Source organism: Chaetura pelagica, unplaced genomic scaffold (genome assembly GCF_000747805.2).
Source record: "Chaetura pelagica isolate M959 unplaced genomic scaffold, ChaPel_1.0 scaffold76, whole genome shotgun sequence".
Lineage (NCBI taxonomy): Eukaryota > Metazoa > Chordata > Aves > Apodiformes > Apodidae > Chaetura > Chaetura pelagica.
In genome coordinates, this window is record NW_009970723.1 from 521054 (window position 1) to 537396 (window position 16343).

Consider the following 16343-nt stretch of genomic DNA (forward strand, 5'->3'; position numbering starts at 1 on the left):
TTAAAATAGTGTTTATAATAATGGCCTATTAATAGGCTGTCATTTAAAATAAGTTTAAATTATTAAGAAGTAAGACCAAGCTTCAACCATTGTTTTGAAAAATGTTTCATTTATTGCATTCCTTGTGGCTATCTAAATTAAAAATTATATAGCTAGAGGGTAATTTGCAAATGCAGTAGTCTGTTTTATCATTATGATTAAAAACATACCAAAATTTGCAATATAAATTAAACTTTCCCTGAGAGTTTTGAGTGCTGATGCGAAGGTTGCTTTCATAGATGTTTCTTCAAAGCTCTACAATACACTAAATGCATGTGACATTTAAATTATATGTTGTCACTGCACCTTCGTCATTTTACTTAGCATCTCAAAAACCAGACACAGACTCTTCAGTACATTAAGGAAATTGCTCAATACGCAGAAGTCTGAGTCACACAATTCCTATTAATTTCAATGTGAGTTACATGGATAAATCTGTGTCCTGAAATTCATGAGAAGTTAACTTCAATAGAATTTACTCTTCCCAACTTTGCTCTCTGAACCTTTGTTCCGGCTACTTGCACCTCTGTAAAGATCCTGAGGGGAAGGAGAGGACATAGTAGTAGGAAGTGATTTGGAGGTGTTCAAGGCCAAGTTGGATGAGGTTTTGTGCAACCTGGTCTAGTGTGAGGTGTCCCTGCTCACATCAGGGAGGTTGGAACCTGATGATCTTTAAGGTCACTTCCAACCTTAACCATTCTATGTGATTAATGCAAAGGCATTCAGAGTTTAAGAGGTCTATATGCCTACAAGGATCTAAATAGTGGGTGTAGGGAGGATGAAGCCAGACTCTTTTCAGTAGTTACCAGTGACAGGATGAGAGGCAATGGGCACAAGCTGGAACACAGGAAGTTCCACTTAAATATGGGGAAAAAACTTCTTTACTGAGAGGGTAACAAAACACTGTAACAGACTACCAGGGAAGTTGTGGAGTCTCCTCTGCAGATATTCAAGACCTGCCTGGATGCAGTCCTGAGTAATGTGCTCTAGGGGATCCTGCTTTAGCAAGGGAGTTGGACTAGATGATCTCTGGAATTCCCTTCCAACTCTGACAACTCTGATTCTGTGATAGTATGTGTACAAAGGTAGGAAATGATTAACCAATACCGAATGTGAGAAAAGGCAGTTTTGACATTATACTCTCCTTTAAAATCTCCTTTAAAAGCCTAATATCCTTAATCATAGTGTGTTTTGCATGTGATACATAATTATATTTTTTTAATCCTGTAAGAAATATATATTGATATTGAAGTCTGACACTTCAGAGAAGTGTCTCAGTTGAACATTCATTTATTCAATAAATAACAAAAAATACTGATAGGTTGTACTTAGAGTTTAACTTCCATGTATAAATACAGTTGCTGGATTTCTGTGAATTGCAATCCGAAATGGATTCAAGCTGGAGGTATGCCTCCAGAAAAGTGTGAGGGAAGACAAAATTTATAAGAACATAATTAAGTCATATTAAAAGAGACTGTTGTGTGCTCGCTTTGAGTCCATTTCCTGTCACCATTCTCTTTACAGAAATCAGTGGAACTAAATTTGGGTATGAATAAAAGCAACATATAGTATGAAAAAAACAATAATAATAATCTTGCTCAGATATTAGTCTATTTACTCAAACAGTGGACATCTAATATGCTTTGAGAGTTGTTCAGCATTGCCAAATATACCATTCCAGTGCATTTTTTTTGCAAGATTGTATGCAGCTTGTATTTATTAGATAGGCAGCTATTTGAGTTGATTAGCTACAAAGATTTCATGAAAAAGAAATAATTGCTCATTCACTATAAATACATGTAGTTTTCTTCACCACTTGCTGACTCAGCTTCACTTGTGGTCTGAAGGATGAAGTCATATGGGTTTCTCATATTCTTGTTTTAATTTATAACATCGTGAGGCATAAGAAAGGCAGTCAGTTTTAGCTGGCCAGTGTTCTGTTGCACCACTCCTGAGGACAAAGATTAGAGAATCCCTCTGACAACTAGGAAAGCGAAGAAGTCACCAGCAAACTCTCTTTTGGAGAGTTTGGGTAGGAGAAGATGGCAGGGATACCAAATACACTGACTACCCACAGCTGGCAAACAATTCAAGGACTGGTGCCAACTTGTACAAGTAAACTCACATCAGATCAGGATTTAGCAGAGGTTGGGGAGAAGGATAGCTTCTTGACTATCTCTCCCCAGGCAGCCTATGGAAACTGAGCTCATCAGAACTTTACCCTGATTTTTTTTAATTCAGAAGAACTGAATGTGAACTTGTGGAGGGATCTTTGAATGCAAGGCATCTCCAAGAAGCAGAAATTACAACTGAATTAACTTTTTACTGGAGCAGTTAAAAGATCATGGTCCTGATTTTCATACTGACAGTGGGACCATAACTGTTTTACTCATTGATTTTTCAGCTCACTTATATTCCCAAGTAGTGTTCTGATCTGGGATATAGTTAGAACTCAGTCATGGCCTGGAAGTAATGAGAAGGAAATAGAGAAATTACTTGGCCCCCAGCACTTAGCTAATGAGTCCATCCTTCCAACAATCTTTCTCTTTACAGGGGGAAGTTTAGCTTTATTACCACCCCTTTTGCTTCTTCAGGATATATATTTGGAAGGGTTCCTACTTCAAGTCTTCTGGCTGCCCTCCATGCTTCTTAAAAATAATTACAGGCCTTGTTCTCCTCAATAGGCTCCGGATACCACTTGAGTGTGAATAGCTTGATACACACATTGCTTTCTTTAAGATCCTATCTGATCTTTGACACAACAGTTTATGGTAATACTAATTTGTATAAACGGCTGTTGAAAACAGCTGGCAAAGGCCTGGGGAGACACTTTGAGGAAATGCCTGTTACACAGATTTAGAAGGATGGGCACGATCACAGGACTAGACACAGTGAAGGAACTATTGCAATTCACATTTGAAGAAAAAACATACTCAGAAATAGAATTACACACGTAATAGATTGCATCAGACATGTAGAGGAAAACCAAACATCAAACTCTGGAGCCATCTAATGCCATGTGAAAATGTGGCTTGATATGAAATTTGTCCTCACTGTGTACCAAAACAGGTACTTAGAAATCTATCTGCATTTCTGTAATTTCAGAGAACTCCTTTCAAATAAATATTTAATAGTATATATTTTGCTTTAATTAACAGATTAAAATGTGCAGAATTTGATGAAGACTATTTAATGGAATAAGATTAAGTAATAACAATTATCAATGCATGTTACCCATGCATGTGCCTAATTTGGGATCTATTGAAGGAAAGGCATATGTGGGGAACAAAACAAGGTATCCTTTATATTTAACAATAGAGTTGTCAGCAGGATGCTTGGAAGATAACAGAAGTAGCCTTTAACCCAAAATTAGATTTTGCAAGTAGTGAGAACTCTGAAAATGTTTATATATACATAAAGTTTTGGAAGAGGATGTATTTCTTGTGTGAAACATGCAGAAGCAACCTAGGTATAAAAAGAATTCAAAGGTACAAGCAACTGAGTACCATCAAAAAAAGGTAGAATACAAAAATATTAAAAAGAATTGGGAGGAGGAGATTACAAGAGAGAACAGGTATTAACCTCTGTTGGTGTGTCACAGAATAATATTACCTGAGCAACTATGGTTGGATTTTTAAAGACTATTTTTTATGAATGTCAAAAAACAGCTCTTCTCAAGTGGGGAAGGATATTTTAGCAAAAAGTTTATCTGCCAGTGACTCTTCTTGCTTCCACTTCCTATTGGAAACTGTTGTATCTCTGCTCCCCAGTGACACACAGCAACTGCTGGTGAATGCTTAAGCACAGGCAGTCAGATACTGTAACTAGGATTGTTGAAATGGAAAACTTAGCTTATATGGCAGTTGATATGGTATCCAGCTACTGCACAAGCAAGTCATTAGCACTGTATTTTAACAAAATGAGATTGTAATTAGGTGTCTTTGATTCTGAAGGCAGAATGAGTTGCACATTTCTGGCGGCAGCTCCCAAAGCATGACATCAGAGTAATCAGCCATATACTGTCATTCTCTGCTCACCCTACATTTTTACTCCATTAGTAACTCACAACAAGTCCCTGGGCAAGACAACATTCTCAGTCATCATCAAGCAATAAATATCTCTGCCAGGGTTGATAAGATTTCTCAGGCACGTAGTACTTTTTGCTTTACTCCTGGTTTTCAATTTCACAAACTGTCTCTGTTTTGAAGTTGGGTCTGGATCGCTTGTTGTCTTGTGGCTGCTTTGCCTCAGTAGGAATTAACAGTGTTCCTTTGTGCTGGCTGTCTTGCATGGAATAGGACTGTCCAAACAGATGTCTTTCACTCCACAACATGGGAAGACTGTCCAAGATACTCCATGAACCCCAGTACCCAGCTGTTTCTGTGACCCTGCGGGTCAGTGACTGCAGACAGAGTAACTTGCTTCTCTACACTGGGCTGTGGCCAGCACAGCCCAGCTGTAGGACTGTGAAGTCCTACAGTATTTTAGCTTAGTATAAAGTTACCTGTAATTCTCTTGGGATCTGAGCATAGTCTTGCTGGTCCATTGACTTTAGCAAGAACTCCATGCTTGAAATAATTACAGAATTGGGTCCAGAATCTGGAACTAGACTTCTCAAAATGGAGATTAATGACTACATTCAGGAGCCATTCCCCAAAATACACAATATTATCACAGGACGTCGCAAATGATGTGTGAAATGAGACACCCTTTCCAATTGGCAGTGCATAAAGAGGATAAAGAGAACAATATGTAATTATTACTGTGCTATTAGCTATTATAGTCAACCTATACAAAGACAGAAAAGTAAAAAAAAATAAAAAAATTTTAAAATCCAAATGCCTTAGATTGTTTAAAAAAATTTCTAAACTGCTTGGTAACCTCTTTTTAGCAAACTTCACCAGAACTTTTTTCTGGAAGAGAGAAGGGTCTGAAAAAAAGGAAAAAAAAAAGACTTTTTAAGTTAGTCTCTTCTTCTCAAAGCTCATCCCTTTCTTTCCTTTTACTTGGAAAAACTCAAACACCTTTCAAGCACATTACCAAATTCCCTTAAATAGTGGGGCTGGGAAGGTGGGGAGCTATTATATTAGTAGAGTTTTGAGAGGACTGTGGATGCACCTTTATCTGTCAAAATAACAGATGCAATGCTGTATTTACAGACAGAATTAATGCAAGGTATGTCTGTCAAAACACAGATTAAGAATTAGATAAGAATCTTTTTTTGAATTCTAGTAATATTTTGTTTTGTGGAAAATTATAGAGCCTACATTACCCAATCTGAGAGGTAAGCTGTAAGCAAAATGCTTTAAAAACAACTGAAGAAAGTACATGCACCAGTGTCTGGCATCAGTTTTGTAAGCTTCCCAAAGGCAATTTCAATAAATCCAGAAAGACCCTACACATTTTAAGATACATATGTCAGGCAAATCAGAATCCCTCAAGTTCTGAAACATGAACAGTATTATTTATATATGAAATATTTTGAAAAGGTGAAATGAAGTTGCATGCGCAGAGAAAATGGAAGATTAATCCTTGACACTTTGTTTGCTACATGGTCAACTAAATTTTTTCACTGGTCTAGGGGGTGCTTATCTTCTGTTCATTTAAATGATAAATGCATAAGGAAAGTTTGTAAGTGTTGCATGATATTTTTATTAAAAAAAAAAATAAATCTACTACATAGCATCAATGTTTGCAGTTTCAATTAGGAGCTGGCCAGCAGATCATCAAAAGATATGTTTAAAAGAAAATTAATACTAGCAGACATCAGCACTAGGCTCAGTGCTATTCAGTATTCCCAGCAGTGCAAATAGAAATTACCATGTTAAGGATCTGAGGAGGACAGGAAGATTACTTGAGTAGTACATAGTGATAAGACCAAGGAAGAGAAGATCTCTTAACAAGCTAGAACCACTTAAAAAATATAGCATTTTAGGAGATATTAAAGCACAGTTATACATCAATATAAATTAATTTCACAAAAAAATATGGGGTACAGTGCCTTGAAATGTCTTGACTCTGCAAGGATTTATGGATCATAGTGGACCAGAAACTCAACAAGAGCTCCCACTGTGAAGCAGCATGAACAGAGCTAATGTAATCCTTGTATCCTGATGCAATTGTTGGAATGATTCCCACAGATCTGCTGTCCATATTTTAATTCAAATGGTGGAAAAAATGGAGAGTTCACAAAGTTGCATTCAAAATTAAATTGTGAGTAGGAGAAAAATGTTTATTGTGAAAATATAAACTCAATTTGTTTGATTATAAAAAATGAGGACTGAGGGTGACTTAGTTAGTTTATAGATTATGGGAGAAAACCCTCATATGCAAAGACTTTATTCTGAAAGGAGAATAAAATAACAACCCTGCCACTCCAACCATCCTCCAAAAGAGAAAAAAAAAAGAAAAAAAAAAAGAAAAAAAAAAGAAGGAAAATACTGACAAATCAGAAATTAAACAGTTTTTCACCAATTAAAATAAATCTTAAAATAAACTGACAAAAAAGGATGTATTCTTCCTATTGTCATATCATAAAATGATGATACATGTTACAATTTTACCAAATTTTCACTGTTCTTCAGGTAAATAAATATTTTTATTGGACTCAACACCCTATAAATCCAACAGATAAAATTTAAGGGTCTTTGACATACCAACAAACTAGCTGATGTTGGATTTCAGAAGACCAAAACAGAATATAAAAAGGAAGATGGAGAGAAATTAGAATGATTGATTCAAAATTATATTGTGTGAAGATCAGAGGCCTGACTTGGGGCTTTTGTTACAATTCTAAGTGAGGATCTCTAACTCTAGACCATATGCTCTGCTGTGGTATGTATTGCATAACTATGGAAAATGTCTTAATGTAGGTATTTTTCATTCGCATAAAATTGTCTGTAAGAATTTATATCCCAGCTGGTGTGATGTTATACAGAAACCATATCATATGTTGTTCTGCAAGTTGTGCATATGTTTGGTTTCTGAGGCCAAAAATCAGGATGTGGTTTGAAGAAAAGTGGGAGGAGTCAAGTAGTAAAAGTGTTATACCATATGACAACCTCAAAAAAAAAAAAAAAAAAGCATATCAGTTGAAAAAAAAAATAGCAGGGGCAGGGTTTGGTGTTCTGTCTGAATGTGCTGTGCTCAATTGAGGGATGCTAAATGCTCAGAGACTGTCAGTACAACATCTCCTAGGAGCTTTAAATTGCTTAAGTTCTCTTAAAATGCATTTGTAGAGGCTATTTTTCTTCTGTTAAAGTGTGCAAGCTGAAACAAAACACGTAGCCTCTGCTGAAGAAAGAGCAAGCTTGCTCTTAGAAAAAAAAAAGCATATCAGTTGAGAAAATATATAGCAGGAGCAGAGTCTGCCTTTACTGCAATAACCAGTGATCTGCTGAGCACATGTGCACATTCGCATACCACTGGAGTTTTAAAAGCAAAGCATGGCAACCTGTTGTCTGCAAAGTCTAAATGTCTGTAAAGATACAGCAAAACCACTTTTTTTTGTGATGTAATCCAATACATTATGCCAGTATAAATCACTCTGAATTTCAGCATATTAGAGGTAAAATAAATTATTAAGAATACAAAATGGCTTCCACATCTAGGACAGAAGACAGGATTGTTATGTCACAATGTATTGAGGAGGTCCACTTGTAGGCTTGCTGTTGATTTAGGAAAGGCTCCTGAGTAATTATCTGCTAGAGGGTAATGGGCACCTTAGTGGATTACAAAAATATCAGAATGATAGGACTCATGATCTGGAAAATGCCCAACTTGTAAACAGTTTAACTCAGCTCTTTTTCAGGTGAGCCGTGTGCCTGCTTTAGGCTGAAATATTTGACTGCCAGACAGAACATGACCAAGTAGAAACATATATTTTGATCCCTACATTAATGTTCTAAGTCTCCCTTGGTATTTAACTTGGATTAGAGATTCACAGTGGAGTGAAAGTAAACAGCTTTAAACTTGCTAAGTGCATATAATACACAAAAAAACCAAAACAACAAACAAACAAGTAAATAGCTTCAAAAGCAGTTTTATGAATGCCTACTCTTGATGTGTAAGCCAGTTGAAATAGTAGGAAAACAGGTTTATTGGGGAAATCACAGCACTTGTAGATCCTAGTTTGTTTCCTACACTAATGTTTTGTAGTATGTTGAATTTTTCAGGCTCCATATGGACACACTTAGTCACATTAATTTCTCAAGTATGTTCAATCAAGTTTTCAGTAGTTGTTTTTTTTTTTAATTTTTTGTTTTCTGTCTGTATGACTAATGAAAGTAAATAAGTAATCACCAGATGGAATGAAATTCTGCTTCCTGAACTTATGTAAGTACTGCAATTAAGGTATCTTGAAATAGCAACATGAATAAACTATACACAAATTATTCATTTTCACAATTAAAACATAAGCCCAAAAGATGTGCCTATATATTTAAATAATTCTGGATTTAATTAAAGACAGATAACAAATTAAAGGTTATTCTCAAAGGTTAATCTCTATTTAAACCTTTAATTTACCAACAATCCTAATGCATCCCTTTGTATCATACAGTAATTATGGGTTTGTATTTTTTAGTAGGGGCTGATACCTTTGGTGTCATCTGGTGAACATGTGTCAGTGATACAACAGGCATTTCATACACCTGCACTTCAGCTGTGAGCTGGCGCCTAACCCTGGCAAAGTAGCAAGTAAGAGACATTTGTTGTTTCACTGATAATACTGAAAGGAAAATATGCATTCTTAATTTTGATGTTTTTCTGTGATTCTAGATTTGATTGGTTAACTTGTCTTTCCTACCATAAATGCTGAAAGTTTCAAACAGGAACTACTTTTTTTTTTTTCTTTCTTTCTTTTTTTTTTTTTTTTTTAATGCCTCTAACTTTCTACATTTGGACCTATTTTCCAGGACAGAACACATTTCAAGGCTGCTTGCAAAAGCATAAAGCTACATTCAGGGTCAAGCCTAGGGCATAGATCAGGATATGCAACAGAAGAAATTTCAGGTCTTCACAGTTCCCTAGCACAGCTCTGCAGTGATAACCAGCTACTTGCCTTTCTGGCAATGTCACATGTCCTAGGACTGTCCCAAGATTTCCTGTTGCTATAACAGATGGTTAAGTAATCCAGGCTGTTGGCAGACCCAACAGCTCAGTCTTGAGCAGAGCTAAAGCTTGGCAACATGGAGCACAGATCATAGACACACCACAATGATCATAAATTATGCCTGTTGTCAGAGTAAACATCATCAGTGCTGCCAGGATAATCTGTGGAGATGCTTTTCTTGTTGTTGCATTTTACTTTTATGTAGGTTTTCTACAAGTTCCCCTGATTTCCTGCTAATTTCCTTTCATGTAGCACAAAATACGTACAGTAATATACAAAAGTTCTGTCACCTAGATTGTCTATAGGAGACTAACAAAAAAAAAAAAAAGTTTTTAGTCTTGTTCTTTCAATAAATACTAATGAGATCAGCCTGCTTATTTAATGGGAAAAGCCATGGCATTTGCTTATCACTTTTCATATCACTACATGACCCAATCTGAATTGGTCTAAAGGTAAGGGGCCAATGATGTCTTTTGACAAACAGGCTTGAAATGTTTGGCAGACAAAGATTTTCCTGAAAACTTAGTAGTTGAAATACAAAACATGGGCCATGCTAATACTACGTATGCTTTTGTGAGGACAACAGAATTCTGCTGATCATGGCACCTCATAAAGGAAGCTTTTTTATTCACAGCAACCCTCACTTCTGAGTCTCCAGAGACGTGCATATTCCAGGGATTATATAAAAAATCAGCCCATTCAACAGTTAAAAAAAAACAAGACAAGCAAACAAAAAACATCAAACAAACAAAAAACCTAACCAACACTTAGAGCTGCCACCATTGCCTTAAGGAATCAGCTCTTTCAGGATGTGTAGCCCAAACTGTTTTTTATCTCAAAAGCGTGAGGTCCAACAGGCAATTTTTAAGTACACTATGAAGCACTTTTCTGTTGCATTTTGAAACATCTAAAGACTGCACAACACTAAACAGAAGTGGGCATTATCATCTGCGATTTACAGATAGGGCAATTAAAAAAATTAAAAGTCCTTCATGTTTCTGCAATAGCAGCAAAGAAAGCCTCTGGAATGAGTCATTCAGTTTACCCTAAACACTGTGTCAGACAACTCTTTTTTTTCCCTGGCTGAAGATTTTCTTCATTATGAAAGGCTTTTTTGTTGTTGTTGTTTTTTTTCCCAGTTCCAAATATTTTTAAAGAAAATTAAGCAATTTCTTTAAATTTTTTGTTTTATGTTTGTTTCAGAGATCTTCCTCCAGTTTGGAAAATAAATACCTTTCCAGACTGCATTTATTCATTTTCATTGAATAACCTTGACTTCTTAGTCTTTCCTCTGTGAATGGAAAAAGAAAAGTCATTACTTGTGCTTCCCCCTTAACATCTACATTCACACATCTTGGTATTAGGCACTTGTACTGATGACACTACATTTCTAGAAATTGTACTAATTGTCACTAAATTCAAAGGTCTAATTCAGGAAAACACACCTAAAACGGGGGGGGGAGGGGGGGAGGGGAGTGGAATAAAAAGCTGCTACATTATAATACAAAGTTAAATATTTGCCTTATTTCATAACAAAAGGAATATGAAAATAGTGAGTTGGAAGTGTAATAAAGCAGTAAAGAATCAGCCATTGCATAAATCAATAATTTTCCTTACAAAATAAATTCTGACGTCCTAACAAATTAAAGACATTCTCCTTCAGTTTATAAGGATCTTGAGCAGGGCCAAAGATTTGTCTTGAAAACTCGGACAGTCCCTTTAAGCAGTCATTCATTGTAAGCAATCACAGAAACTCCCCATCTTCCATGTTCTTCTGGTAGGACAAAAATCAGATGATACAACAAAAAAAGAAACTAAACAAAATGAAGACAAAAGACTTTTCTGCCCCCAAATGCCCCCATTTGTTTATAGAGCCTTAGGAAACCTTAGTGGTTTAAAGCAGGAGGTACCAAAGAGTGAACTCTGAACAGCAGGTTCTGGGATTTAGACACGTAAATAACTTTTTCTCCTCAAACTTGAAAATGAAGGCTACACTTTGCTCTGCCACCACTCATGGGGCTTTGTCTGGTGACACAGATGTAGAAGCTTTGAGTAAAATGGAAATTTCAGTTGCCAGAACCATAACCGTGAGCAAACCCTGGCAAGTGAGGTCTCTCGTCCCGTTGCAGGTCACCAGCTCCTTTCTGTACCCTGCCTAAGGGCAGGGGCTGCTCCAGAGCTGCTGCTACTGTGCTGGATCTCGAGCTGGCAATATGACTTGCAAGTTTCATTCTCGTGATTGCAGACAAGAGAAGCTTTCAAGTACACAGCCTGTCAAATTCCAGTAAATAAGTTACTGCATATTTTAGAAGGAGCTTCTTACCACACAGTTCACAATTAGTATGCCCATTTCAGTATTGAAAAGGTACCTAGGAAAAGAAAATGTGTGCATAAGTACAAAAAAGATCAGAATAGAGCACTTAGACTGAATAATTAATACCATTTTATGTTATGCAACCATATATTTTAATAATCAAAGATGACTAAGGCTACAAATTCATGTTTATTGACAAGGATGCATTTCTTAAGTCACCATTTAAAATGGATTTTTATGGCCAGCCTTAATAATCAAGAGGCAAAAATATGTTGCACCGCATGGACATGCTGAAGATATGATTAAATGGCTAAGACTACTCTCAAACTCTCTAGGCAAAAAGGCAGTAGAACTGTTATTGAGGCAGAACAGAAAAAAACCAAACCCAAACCTACCCTATTCTCTCTGTATCTACTATCTTCAAACATGAGTAAAACCACCAGTTAGTCTAATAAAAAAAAAAAAAAAAAAAAAAAAAAAAAAATTGCCAGGCTCACAACACACTACAAGTTTCCATTAGGAGCTTGCATAATTAATGATCATCATAGGTCTGCTCCATAATTCTGATTTCAGCAGATGTACTATCAGGAAACATGTTTTATATCATGTTTTCTCACCTCATCTTCACCAGTGAGGACGCTTCCTTCTGCTTCACATGGTTTTATGTCCTCTCAATTTTCTTCATGTTCTTTCATACTTAATCACACTATTGAAAAATATTTTAATCAAAATAATGCAGCTTCCCCTTCAAAAACTCTTTTCAGTAGCATGCTTAATAGTTGAAGCAGAAATATAGCCCAAACCATTTTTTTTTATCTTGTAATGGTTATACACAACTATGAGCGTAATCTATCTTCCTGTTCTACAGCCATTTTACCATAAAGTTTACTTTCTACATATATATATATAAGTAGTTTCATGATTCTGCAGTAAGTACAGTATCTTTTTGTATTTCTACATTGGCATGAGGGAGCATTTCATATTCTCATAGCTTAACTATGTTTTCTGATCATAAATGTTCTAGCTGCAAAGAAAGCAGTTCCAGTCAGTTCTAGCAAAGTGTCACATGCCAGATGGATGTTACTGCTCCCTCAGCATGGCCAGTGAAGCAGCTTGTGTAGTCACACCTGAACCCAACTCAATCAGGTTGAACCCAACACATTTAAATAATAACTCAGCAAAGAGGCTTGGGATTGCAGTCATGAGCAGCTCAAAAAATGTGAATTCTGCTACCAGGAAAAGTGATCCAGAAGCCCAGGGTAAGATGAAAGTTGCAATTTTTAGGTACCACAGATACATTTGGAAGAAAACATAACTGCAAGGATGATACTAAACAGTTATCTTTTGCTTTCATAGGACTTTTTTAACATTCCTGAAGTAATTTCTGACTGTGAAATATGGAGAATATTAAGCAATAATAACTTCTATGAAACTGTTCTGGTTTGGTTTGGAGGTTTTTTTTGGTAGTGGGGGAGAGGCCACAGGAGTGGCTCTGGTAAGAAGCTGAGAAAGTCCCCCTACTCCAAAAACAGCCAAAGAGCCATTAGAGGGGCAATAGAGGTACCTCAGTGATTAACATACAAAGAACTGAGATAAGAGCTGAGTAGAGAAGCACTTAAAGGAGAAGAGCTGTTCTGGGACAGGAAAGCGGTGCTGGTGGTTGGTGAGAAAGACGGGGAAGAAGGTGCCCAAGCAGAAGTTTCCCTGCAACCCATGGCGAGATGGCAGCTGTCCCCCTGCACTCATGGAGGAACATGGTGGAACATTCCCTGAAGGTGCCAGGAGGGATGAACTTTGATTTTGCTACCAGTGGACTTGATTTATTGCCAGTGGACTCTGATTACGCAGCTTTGGAAGACCCCGGTGCCAGGGGAGTTTGTTCCCGAAGCAGCCTGTGACTCTGTGGGAAGCCCAGGCTGGAGAAGCTCCGGACCTTGTGGGAAGGACTCATGAAGGAGAGGTTTGTGGAGGACTCTCTCCCATGGGAGGGAAGCAGGGAAGGACTGTAAAGAATCCTTCTTCCTGAGGAGGATGGCACGGCAAGAACCACCAGCCCATGAACTGACTCTAAACCCCATCCCCTGTCCCCCTGTGCTGCTGGGGGGAAGGAGGGAGAGAAATCGGGAACAAAGTGATTTGGGTCTGGGAAGAAGGGAGTGATGGAGTAACATACGCAAGCCCTTCTCTTGTATTGTCTGTGTCCTATAGGTGCTTGATTAGTGTGAAATTATTATTTATTCCCCAATTTGAGTCTGTTTTGCCCAGTACCTTAATCGGTGAAGAACCCTCCTTGTCCTTTGTCTCAACCCATGAGCTTTCACCTCATCCCAGACTGTGGGGGGGGCGGATTGGGGGAGGGAGTTGACTGAGATGCCATGGGGCTGTTCCTTTTGTTGTTGTGTTGGGCCAAAACCACAATAGAAACAAAAAAGAACCTTCTATTTAATGGGTTTTGTACCAGCACTGGGTAGACTCCAATACACAACTGAAAGTTCTATTTATTCAGAACTAAGTATGTAAAACTCTTAAGAGCAGTCTGAAAATATCTTACAGTCCTCAACTTTCTTCTTTTTTGTATCCATCACTCACTATAAAAGTACTCCATGGAGGTTTCATTATTCCCAAATGGACCGACGAAAAAGAAATCAGTTTACAATGAACCCACTTTTTCTTTTCCTTTCATTTTCTTGCCTGTGTTACCCTGTATATTACTCCACATTTGGACCAGGCACACTTTAGTACTCTCTATACCTTATTCACATCTGTCAACAAAAAATGCACATCGCAGTCACACACCAAGGCACAAGTCACAAAACTCACAGAAAAAGTAAAAAAAATGATATTTATATGTCATTCTGATAGTCAGGGGAGACAAAGTGTCCTAGTCTCTCTTTCTAAAAATAATGCTTCATACAGGTGTCATCTCTGTATTTCACTGGAGTCAAAAAAAAAAAAAAAAAAAGTTGCATTTGTGGAAGTTGCTTCCTACTATTGGAATAAAATTACCTGCTTTAAATCAAGTTCAGTTCATCTATACCTTTATTTCATGCAATTCACTATTACATGGAGGGAAACAGGAAAAAAACAGTTATATTTACTTACCATCACCTATCTGGTCTACACAAATAACACATGCATACTCTCTTATGGTCATCTACTTCTACTGAGAATGGATTGAAAGCATTTACTACTTCTTAGAAAAATAGAACGAAAAAGAAAAAAACACAGCTACTCCTGCCACCCATAGGAATGATGAGCTGATAAATAACATACTATATTGTCATGCATATCTAATAGAGATGAGGAAGTCTAATTAGAGCACTAACTCTACACTGAAGTACAATTGCAATGCAACCTCACTTTCACTGACAGGTGCAATACATGGGTGCAAATTTCTTTGCATCAGCAATCTACTCTTTTTCATTTACATTGCTAAAAAACATCATTACCTTGATTGACTTATGTATAGTACCACACTTTCACCTCTTCGGTACAGAAAGAAAAGATTGATTCCAATTTCAATACCAGTTTTACGCAGATGTAGTTCCAATGAATTAAGTGCACTTACTCCTAATTTACAGTCATGGAAGAAAAATAATTTTCTTGATTGGCCTGCTATTTAGAAAGCTCTAAGTCTTTCAGGTAGAAAAAAGTTACACTGGCCTAAAACTCACATGACAGTTAGGGGCATAGTTACATGTATTTTTCCACAAGAAGATGGCAGCTGTCCTCAAAGTGTAATGTGAGTTAAGTAGGAAAAGGGTGATTGACTGATGCTGAGGTTAATTGCTTGTTGGCATGCTAGAAAGCCTATGCTAACAAGTGCTGCTTATAACTAACAAGTGCCAATTATTTCCTTATATTCTAGTACACATTATATTATGCTAGGCACTATCCAAACATCCAGAAAGATCCAGGCATCCCTGCCCTGATCCGATGAGTTAAAGATTTAAGGAAATTGTGCTAGCTGCTGATGAAAATAGCTCAGTGCATGTTGCTTATCACAGATATAAAACTCTTCATATAATATTAAAACACAGAAAGCCTTTAGTAAAGTTATCTATGCACTGAACATACATTCATAATGAAAGGGTAAATAGTTGTCTGATCATAAACTTTGTTTTTTCTGTTGCAAACCAAAAGAATAAACTAACAGATAACACTTATGCAATCATTAGAAGCCAAGGAACTCTTTACAAGTGCTGATATTTTAATCCTGTTTCCACATCTGTGTGTGGAAAAAAAAGCATTTTCTGTATCTAATTGGTGACCAAGTAAACCTGTAAGCTGAACAAAACTTCCCACTAAAAAGGTAGATTATTATGTAAAATATTGCCTACTATTTGTATAATGCATTCACCTGGCTTGAAAATATGCTGAGGGAGCTGGAATGTATAGCATCATCCATTGTTAAATTGATATTAAATTCATAATTTTGTTCCTGAAGCATCAGTAAATACCAGTTTTAATTGCATTAGTAAAAAGTGAATTATGAAAGCAGAATTGTACTGACTAATACAGATTTTCACTATTCTAATAATGATTTAAAATAAGGTTAAAAAGTAACAGCTCCTAAAGAAAGAGGAAGTTAATGTACCAAAATTAATAGTGCAAAGCCAGCCTACTCCCCCAACCCCTTCTGGACAAGTCATCTACCTTGTATCAGTTGGAATAAAACAAGCAAAGTTGACCTCAGTAGGGAACTTACCAGTCTTTCAGGATTTCTTTGCAAGAAATCTGACAGTGCCTGGTACTGTACTCTATTACTACTTGCCTAGTTTCTAAATAAAGATACATAACAGCATGACAACATAGCATTAAAATTGAACGCTTTTGGAAGTGCACTAATTGTGAAAGTAGGGAATTATAGCATCCTCA